Genomic DNA, 10,004 nt, shown 5'->3' with positions numbered 1-10,004 from the left:
GATAGTAGGTAGATCCAGGCAACTACCGTCCAGTAAGCCTGACATCAGTAGTATGCAAAGTTTTTGAGGGCATTTTAAGGGATGACATGCAAAAATATATTGCAGAAAATAATATGATAACTGGCAAACAGCATGGATTCATGAAAGATAAGTCGTGTCTAACCAACCTGTTGGGGTTCTATGAGGGGGTAAGTTCAAACCTGGATATTGGTAATGCAGCTGATGTGATTTATTTGGACTTTGCAAAGGCATTTGATACTGTACCACATAATAGCCTTATACTAAAGCTCCAGAAGCAAGGACTAGGGGACACAATATGCAACTGGGTAAGGAATTGGCTAAAGGATAGGAAACAAAGAGTAGTCATAAATGGTACATTCTCTAAATGGGCTATAGTCAGCAGTGGGGGCCGCAGGGATCTGTGCTTGGACCGATTCTTTTTAATCTCTTTATTAATGACCTTGTGGATGGGATTGATAGTACAGTGTCAGTCTTTGTCGATGACACCAAACTATGTAGGATATTAAAAACTGACCTGGATAGTACAATATTACAAAAAGATCTGGATAAGATGTCAGAATGGGCAGATACTTGGCAAATGAGATTTAATGTTGATAAATGTAAAGTAATGCACCTAGGACGGAGTAATCCTATAGCTGCGTATACATTAAATGGAAGTAAACTCGGGACTACAGAACAGGAGAAGGACTTGGGTATTCTCATTACAAATAAGCTGAGCAGCAGCACTCAATGTCAGGCAGCAGCTGCTAAAGCAAACAAGATTCTAGGGTGTATAAAAAGAGAGATTAGATCCCGTGATCCCAACGTATTGTTACCCCTCTATAAATCACTTGTAAGGCCACATCTGGAATACGGGATCCAGTTTTGGGCTCCACATTTTAAAAAGGACATTCAGAAGTTAGAGTCAGTTCAAAGGCAGGCAACTAGATTACTACAAGGAATGGAGGCCGCCCGTATGATGAGAGGTTGAAAAAGTTAGATATGTTTAGCTTAGAGAAAAGACGTCTCAGAGGAGACCTCATTTATATGTATAAATACATGTGTGGTCAATATAAAGGACTGGCACATGACTTATTCCTTCCAAAGACAACACTATGGACCAGGGGGCACTCACTGCGAGTGGAAGAAAAGCGATTCCGACACCTAAATAGGAAAGAGTTCTTTACAGTTAGAGCGGTCAGACTGTGGAATACACTACCACAAGAGGTAGTAATGGCAGATACTATAACAGCTTTTAAAAAAGGGCTGGATGATTTCCTCAGTACACAAAACATTGTTGGTTATAAATGACTTAGTGACTAAATGTAGAACTGGTGGAGGAAGGGTGAACTAGATGGACCTAGGTCTTTTTTCAACCTAAGTAACTATGTAACTATGTAACAAAAACTGAAAGGAAAAAAGAAGCGATCTGTGAACAGCAAGTCAGGATTCTCATAGACTTTGCTGGGATGCCTTGTCCTTGCTTTTATTGATTAATCGAAGCAAGGAATTTAAGCATGAAAAAGCATGAAAAAAGCAATGTGGGCAGATGCTTTTTTTCATGCTTATATTCCATGCTTTTTTTTATCTATAGAGATAGGGAAAGTACAGGAAAAAAGCAGATGTGCCCATGTTGCTTTTTTTCAGCACACAAAAAAGCTGCTTTTTTGTGCTTTTTTCCATGCTTTTTTTTGCTTATTTCACGCTTCTTTTTCATGCTTCTTCTTATCTATTGAGATAGGGGAAAAAAGCAGAAACAATTGACATGCTGCTTCTTTTTTCAGCAACAGAAAAAACAGGGAAAAAAGAATCAACATGGGCACAGCAAATCAGGATTCTTATAGATTTTGCTGGGATGATTTTTACTTGCTTTTTATTGATTAAAAAAAGCAGGAAAAAAAAAAAAACGATTCTCAGACTTTTCTGGGATTTTCCTTGCAGTATTGATTAAAATCTGTAAGGAAAGAAGCATGAAAAAAAGCCCTGTGGGCACAAGGCCTAAACAGGATTTACTAGAGTTGACATGCTGCTTCTTTTTTTCTGCAACAAAATCTGGAAAGGAAAAAAATAAGAATTAGACCTACCGGTAATTATGTTTCCAGGAGTCCATCATGACAGCACCACTGGAGGTCGCTCCCCTATCCTCTGTAGGGACAGGAACACGCAAGAGTTTAAAGGCCCTCCCATACCCAACCTCCTCAGTGACTTTCCAATTACCACCTCAGGATGGGTACAACGCCAATTGATTTGCACAAAAAGAAACAGAATCGTGCATTTACAATATCAGTACGACAAGCATTTAGAAAGGGAGGGAAATAATGGTGCTGTCATGACGGACTCCTGGAAACATCATTACCGGTAGGTCTAATTCTTATTTTCCAGGTCGTCCTTACATGACAGCACCACTGGAGAATACCAAAGGAATCGGACTGGGGGGTGGGGCTCGGGGGGGGGGTCGACTGCCTGAAGCACCATTCCACCAAAAGACAAGTGTTCGTCAGCCGACAAATCCAGCCTGTAATGTGTACAGAATGTACTGGGCACTGACCAAGTGGCCGCGTCACAGACCTGGTCGAAGGGAGCACCTACCGCAGTAGCCCAAGAAGTGGCCAGAGCCCGGGCAGAATGAGCCCCAATGGACGATGGAGGGCTAACGGACTTCCCAACGACGCAGGCCTTCCACTGTTCTGCAGACAGTGGCGGGGTCAGGGAGTTATGGATCCTTTGATATGGATTATGAGATATGGACATACGTCATGGAACCCACTGATCAGCACCTTCGCGTACTGAAACTACAAGGGAAATCACCATAGAGAGTGTGATATACGCCATACCGCTGAACAGCCAGAAGAAATGTTGCAGACAGCTCATACCACAGAACCAGATAGAGGGAGATCTACCCGAAAATGTGTGAGGCGAACATTTGTAACACTGCAACTATGGAACAGATGATAAGTCCTGAACAGCCCATCAAGGGACGAATAAACCACAGCCCGATAGAAAGAATAGCCACCATCTCAGATCAAAATTAACTGGGCCGTGCTGAAGAAAACCAGGCCAGCACAGTCATCAGTTCTCCCAGGCGCAAACGACTACCCCCGGGCACAGACCAGCACATTGGTCCACCAGAGGACATATTCGAGCCCCAGAAGCCCAAAGAGTTCAATTCAGAAACTACGGGATCTCGAGAAATGAGACGGACCGTCATGAAACCAATGACATGAAAATAGTAGACCGGAAGGCACGCGTGCTGACAGCAGCAAGTCAAGTACCGCAGCCGAGCACCTGTGGGAAGCATTGTTCACCATACCCAAGGTGCGGATGCCAAGCACAGCAGGGTCTGGAACCTGGAAGTGATGAAAGAGTCCCAGAAGTGTAGGCGGCCAACCTCCTATATACTGAATATATAGAGTGGAAGTGAAGAACTAGCCAGTCATATCTGAGGCCACGAATACAGGAGCCTAGCATTGCCCTGAGCCGGTGTAAGAAAAAACCGCTAGCATCTGGGGTAGACTACCCCACTAGAAAGGACTATACCCCATTAGCATGGAATTACCACTATACCGGACACTCGCGAAAACCAGACCACCCAGTCGTCCATAGCGACCAAGGAACATCTCCCAGGGGAATGAGGGCCTCTAATAATCACAGAGTGATTCCCCATGTGAGAGCAGTGAGACCCCGGATTTTATCCCGTGAGAGCAGGGAGCCGAAGAGGGAGACTATGGAGCTCCCTGCCACCAGATGGCGGAAAAAAACCGCACAGGGTATGTACAAGAGTCGGTATGTTGAACCATGGTCCAATTGCCATTAAGGGACCCTTTACAGTAATGCGGGGCTATCACCAGTATCGGCTACATACAGCTCCGTCCACTAAAGCAGAGGTTCCCAACTCCATTCCTCAAGGCACACCAACAGTGCATGTTTTCAGGATTTCCTTAGTATTGCACAGGTGATAATTTAATCACCTGCAAAGGTGCTGAATCCAACACCCATGCAATGCTAAAGAAATCCTGAAAACATGCACTGTTGGTGTGCCTTGAAGACTGGAGTTGGGAACCTCTGCACTAAAGGATGAACTCGACAAACATTTCACTTGAACCATAAGTCAGAAACGAGAGACCCGAGTCAATCAAGCAATACAGCTGAATACCACCGAGTAGAAAGGAAGGACCGTAGCTGAACGCAGATTCCCGTTCTGAAGCCGTAATAAGTAGAAGCACGAGGCCAACACAAGCATGGATGCTTATCATGCGAAGCCAAGTTCAGGTCCAGAAGTGCGAGGCCCCCCCCGACCAAAGTCGATGATAAAGACCCAAGATGCGAAGTATGTAGCCCGAGGTGCCAGGCACGAGGCCACCGGTGCAAGGCCAAAGGTGCAGAGACGCAATGTCAGAGGCGCAATGCGCAATACCTGAAGCGCAAGGCCAGAGGCATAATGCGCAAATGCCAGAGGCACAAAGCGCAATGTCAGAGGCGCAAGGCCAGAGGCGCAAGGCGCAAGGCCAGAGGCGCTAGGCCAGAGGCATAATGCGCAATGCTAGAGGCCCAAAGCGCAATGTCAGAAGCGCAAGGCCAGAGGCCAGTGCCGCAAAGCCAGAAGCGCAAGGTGCAATGCCAGGGGCGCAAGGCGCACCGCCAGAAGCGCAAGGCGCACCGCCAGAAGCGCAAGGCGCACCGCTAGAAGCGCAAGCCATAGGCACAAGGCGCAATGACAGAAGCGCAATGCCAGAGGCGCAAGGCACCAGCTTGGAGGCGCGAGGCACAAGCCCAGAGGCGCGAGGCACAAGCCCCGAGGCACAAGCCCCGAGGCACAAGCCCCGAGGCACGAGGCACAAGCCCCGAGGCACGAGGTACAAGGCCAAAGCCGAGAGCCAGTGAAGCCAAGCCATGAAGGTCAAGGCTGAGATGCAAAGCCAGCGAGCAGTCAGAGTTGCGTGGCCTGTGGGCCGAGGTCAAGCCATGAGGCCGGAGCCGCGAGGCTGGAGCCGTGATGCCGGAGCCGTGAGGCACGAGGCCAGAGTGGTGAGGTCCCATCAGACTTACCCTGAGGAGTGTAATTCATCTGTTCTGAACTGCAGGATACAACTACTGCATGAGTTGTAACCTAAATGGCAACTAGGCACACCTGCCGTGGGGACAGGGAGACCCTGGAAGCCTGTATTACCTCCCGAATCATGCTTCTCATGTGTGCCAGAAGGGAGGATCGTTCATCACATACAATGGAGGTAAGACAGGCTGCACACAGGTCCCTATATAGGAGGCTGCCAACTGCACATGACAGACCAGGCAGCATTTTGATGTGGAACCCCCTTCTAGCCGGTCGACCTCTTTTGAGTTGGCACCGGAGAGAAGTCCCTGCCATGGACCAGGGGAGAGCCAGGGGGGCATCAGGCTGGGCAACGTCCTCCATGATAAGAGAAAACAGCATACAAAGCACAGTTATCCAGGATCCCCCCTTCATACAATACCGTATCCCCGGCGTCCCTGGTCCGACCCTGCTGCACCGTTCAAAGATCCCGCTGACGCAGCCGTCTCCAGAGTGACGCGGCCGGAAGTGGAATGACGTGGCGTACGGCTGTGCGCGTCCCGGAACTCACCGCACGCTGAAGCAGGGGACCCAGCGCTCCCGTGTTGGGAGATGCGGTCTGAGCTGGGAGCTCCCGCTCTACCAGCGCGGCTGAGGGACCAGCTCGTCGGTTTCAGCCGCCATGGGATCCGCTTGACCTGGGACCAAGAGGCTTGTGCCCCCCTCTCCCTGGATCCGGTAAGCCACGCTAGTCACGCGATCATCTTGCATGCCCCTGTCCTGTGTAGGGACAGGAAAAACACTGAGGAGGTTGGGGATGGGAGGGGCTTTAAACTCTTGCGTGTTCCTGTCCCTACAGAGGATAGGGGAGCGACCTCCAGTGCTGTCATGTAAGGACGACCTGGAAAGAAGCAATGTGTGCACAGAACTTCAGGATTCTCATAGACTTTGCTGGGATGCTTTTTTTTCCTTGCAGTATTGATTAAAATCTGCAAGGAAAGGAGCATGAAAAGAAGCATGTAAAAAGCAACATATGCACAGAGCCTAAGCAAAGATATGCATTTATGTCATAAAACCGCACCAAAAAAACGCATCAAAGACGCATTTAAAAAAAAACACTGTGCGCACACAGCCTTAGGATTTTCACTCTTTCATTCATGGTTTATTATTAGGTAGCATATTTTCTTCAGTAATTCTTAATGTTTATTGCATTATTGCAGGAAATATTAAGGTTATGTGCGCACTAGGCCGTTTTACCCGCGGATTTACCCGCGGATTTGCTGCGGAAATTTCTTGAGAAATGTTTGCAATCTTTGTGCAGACATTTCCCAGCAAATCCTATGAGAAAAAAAAATATCTGTGCGCACGCTGCGGATTTTTCTCAAGAAATTTCCTTGAAAAGATTTCCTTGAGAAAATTTCTTGAGAAAATGAGCATGTCAATTCTTTTCCGCAGGTACCTGCAGATTTCTGCAGTACAGCCTGCAAAATCCGCAGGGAACAACCTGCGGGAAAATCGCGGCTAATCCGCGGCATATCCGCATGCGGGTTTACCGCGGATTTGGTGCGGATTTTTTCCGGAGGTCCGGAAATCTTCCACTCCCAGAAGTTTCTCAAGAAATTTTCTTGAGAAACTTCACATTTCTAGTGCGCACAAAGCCTAAGCCTCTGCACAGGACAGCTCATTCATCCACACAGGTAACCTCTGCAGCTCACACATTCTTACAAGGACAACTAGAGGTCATACATGTACTTGTATATACACTCTTTTTACACTAGGGGGTGCTCTTTTAAAGAAATTATTATTGTGACATCTAACTGATGGGTGAAAAGTGACATGGACTTTCAAGATTATAAAAAAAACTTCTCCCAGACATCTGCGAATACGAGGGGACATATGTTTTTACCTTTTTCAATAAGACGATAAAAAAACTAGGAAACATATGCTTCCTCAAAAAGCCTGATTACTGATCATGAAATGACTTTAGCAACACACTGAATTTTTGTTTTTCTCCAGTAAATGAATTACATTGTGCTGGCGCCTCACACCTACTCACAGCATGTCTAGTGACTCATGAATAATCTAATACAAGGGGAACAAAGAGTTCTGCGCGCAGCACACGCTTATTTTTGTCTTATCGAGGGCGCTGGAGAGCCTGGAGAAGCTGTGAGAATTGCCCCGGCATTTATGTCTTTTTGATCGGTAGTGGATGTTTATCGACTTTCTTTAGAACAGCGAGTCAGGGACATATAATGGTTCTTTAACGCGTTGGTCAAGTGTTTGATAAATTGCCGGGAAAGTGAAGGCTTTGTGATGGCAATAAATTAATAGGAAATAGAAGACAAAAAAAAATAATAAACACATAAGAAAAGCTTTTATAAAAAACCTGGCAATCATCTCTCTGGTCATTTGTGGAGGGCCGTCTACTTATACTTGGGTATTAGATTAGGACTTCCTAACCAGGAAACGAGAAGAGATAAGGGAAAATAACATTTAGCTGATTAATACTATATTGTACTAGTACATATTATATTATAATGCTTAATAGGAAAAACAAAATACAGGATAAAAATAGTGTTGGCCAGATAGTTACAATGGTAAATAAATTTTATATATATATATATATATATATATATATATATATATATATATATATATATATATATATATATATATATATATATATATATATATATTTCGTATTTTTCGCTTTATAAGACGCACTATTGTTCCCACAAATTTTGGGGGAAAGTAGGGGATGCGCCTTATAATCCGAATATTCGGATTACTACAGGGCCCAGGGGAGGTGGGGGCAGCTCTGGAGGCTGGTGGAGGCTGGTGAAGGTTGCAGGAGGCAGCAAGAGATCTCCTGCTCCCGCTCATATAATATGCACTGTCGCTGTCTATCACCGTGATGCTAAAACCGCACCTCAGTGATGGGCTGGGGCAGCGGCGCTTATTATATCTGTCTGCGCCCCCCTTTGATGGCACATGCCCCCACTTGTGTTAGATATGGCCTCCATGCTGCTGCCCATAGTAAAATAAAAAACTCTTTACTTACCTCCTCCAGCGCTGATCTCCTGGTGTCTTTGCTGCCGCTGTGATCAGGCACGCAGAGATGATATCACTCTGCTGTGCCGATCACATGAACGGCACCGAGAACCAGGAAGTGCAGCAGCTCAGCAGCAAGGGGGAAGACACGAAGGATTACAGCGCTGGAGAAGGTAAGGAAAGAGTGTTTTATTTTACTACGGGCAGCAGCATGGGGGCCATATCAAAAACAGGGGAGGTGTGCCATCCATAGGGGGCCATATCAAACACAGTGGAGGTGTGCCATCCATAGGGGGCCATATCAAACACAGGGAAGGTGTGCCATCCATAGGGGGCCATATCAAACACAGAGGAGGTGTGCCATCCATAGGGGGCCATATCAAACACAGGGGGAGGTGTGCCATCCATAGAGGGCCATATCAAACACAGGGGGAGGTGTGCCATCCATAGGGGGCCATATCAAACAAAGGGGGTGTGCCATCCATAGGGGGCCATATCAAACACAGGAGGAGGTGTGCCATCCATAGGGGGCCATATCAAACACAGGGGGACGTGTGCCATCCATAAGGGGCCATGGGCAGCACAGGGGGACATGTGCCATCCATAGGGGGCCATGGGCAGCACAGGGGGACATGTGCCATCTATAGGAGACCTGTGCCAGCTGTAGGGGACGTGTGCCAGCAATAGGAGACGTGTGCCAGCACAGGGGGATGTGTGCCATAAATAGGGGACATGTTCCATCAATAGGAGACATGTGCCAGCAATAGGGAACATGTGCCAACAATAGGGGACGTGTGCCATCAATGGGGACATGTGGCATCACTGGGGGACGTGTGCCAGCACGAGGGGACTATATTCAATATAAGGGGGCCATATCCAGATTAAGGGGGCTAATTTTAAGATGGGGGCTATGAGGGACATATACTCTATATGATTTGTTAGACGGACACTGGCATTATAAGACGGACCCCATTTAACATTAAAAAAAATTCTCTTTTCCTTCACCAAATTTGGGGGTGCGTCTTATAATCAGTTGCATCTTACAAAGCGAAAAATACGGTTTATATATACTGTATATGTATTTTTTTTATTTGTGTTTCTGAGATGACCTAGCTCCTTCACCAGGCATGTCACATAATACAATATCTGATCTAGTTCCTTCTTCAGGCATGTCACATAATATAATGTCTGATCTATCTCCTTTAAAAGAGGTTTCTCTAAATTTATGCTATTAGCCAAATTATTAATTTGCAATAATAAAGTAATATAGTGCCTGGCAGTTACATACAGCAGGTCAGATATTTTTCCATCCATGTATAATCCTAGAAAACCCCTTTAAAGGGAATTACGCTTCATGTCTGCAACGATGGCTTACCATTAGAGCTGGGAGGACTCGCAGATATCTGGGTTCTGCGGGTCCAACCAGGTTAAAAAAAGCAAGTGCTTTATACTTACCGATCTTTGCATAGCTATAACTATGCATCTAAGTCACTCACTCTACTTCCAGGGTCGCTCATTCTCTTCATGCATATGCCCTGCTTCCCCTGCCCACTGGCAGTTCCAGCTTCTCTGATTGGGTGCAGTCAGACAGCGCCCCCAGTCTGTGTGACAGCATGTCTGACTGCAACCAATCAGAGTGCTGTATGTGATTACATTGATTGATTAGATAATCCCCTCGTATTATTTTTAGATTAATAATGGGTGGGTCTCATAGATGCCTCCCATTACTAATCTAGGGCTTAGTGGCAGCTGTGAGCTGATATTAACCCCTTATTACCCAGATTGCTACTGCACCAGGGCAATCGGGATGAGCTGGGTAAAGTTCCAGGATTGTCACATCTAATTGATTCAACAATCCTGGGCAGCTGCAGGCTGCTATTTTTAGTCTTGGGGGCCTAATTATCATGGGCCTGCGCAGCCTGAG

This window comes from Anomaloglossus baeobatrachus, chromosome 7 (genome assembly GCF_048569485.1).
Source record: "Anomaloglossus baeobatrachus isolate aAnoBae1 chromosome 7, aAnoBae1.hap1, whole genome shotgun sequence".
NCBI lineage: Eukaryota > Metazoa > Chordata > Amphibia > Anura > Aromobatidae > Anomaloglossus > Anomaloglossus baeobatrachus.
The sequence above is the reverse complement of the archived record's forward strand: the minus strand, read 5'-3'. Positions refer to the sequence as shown.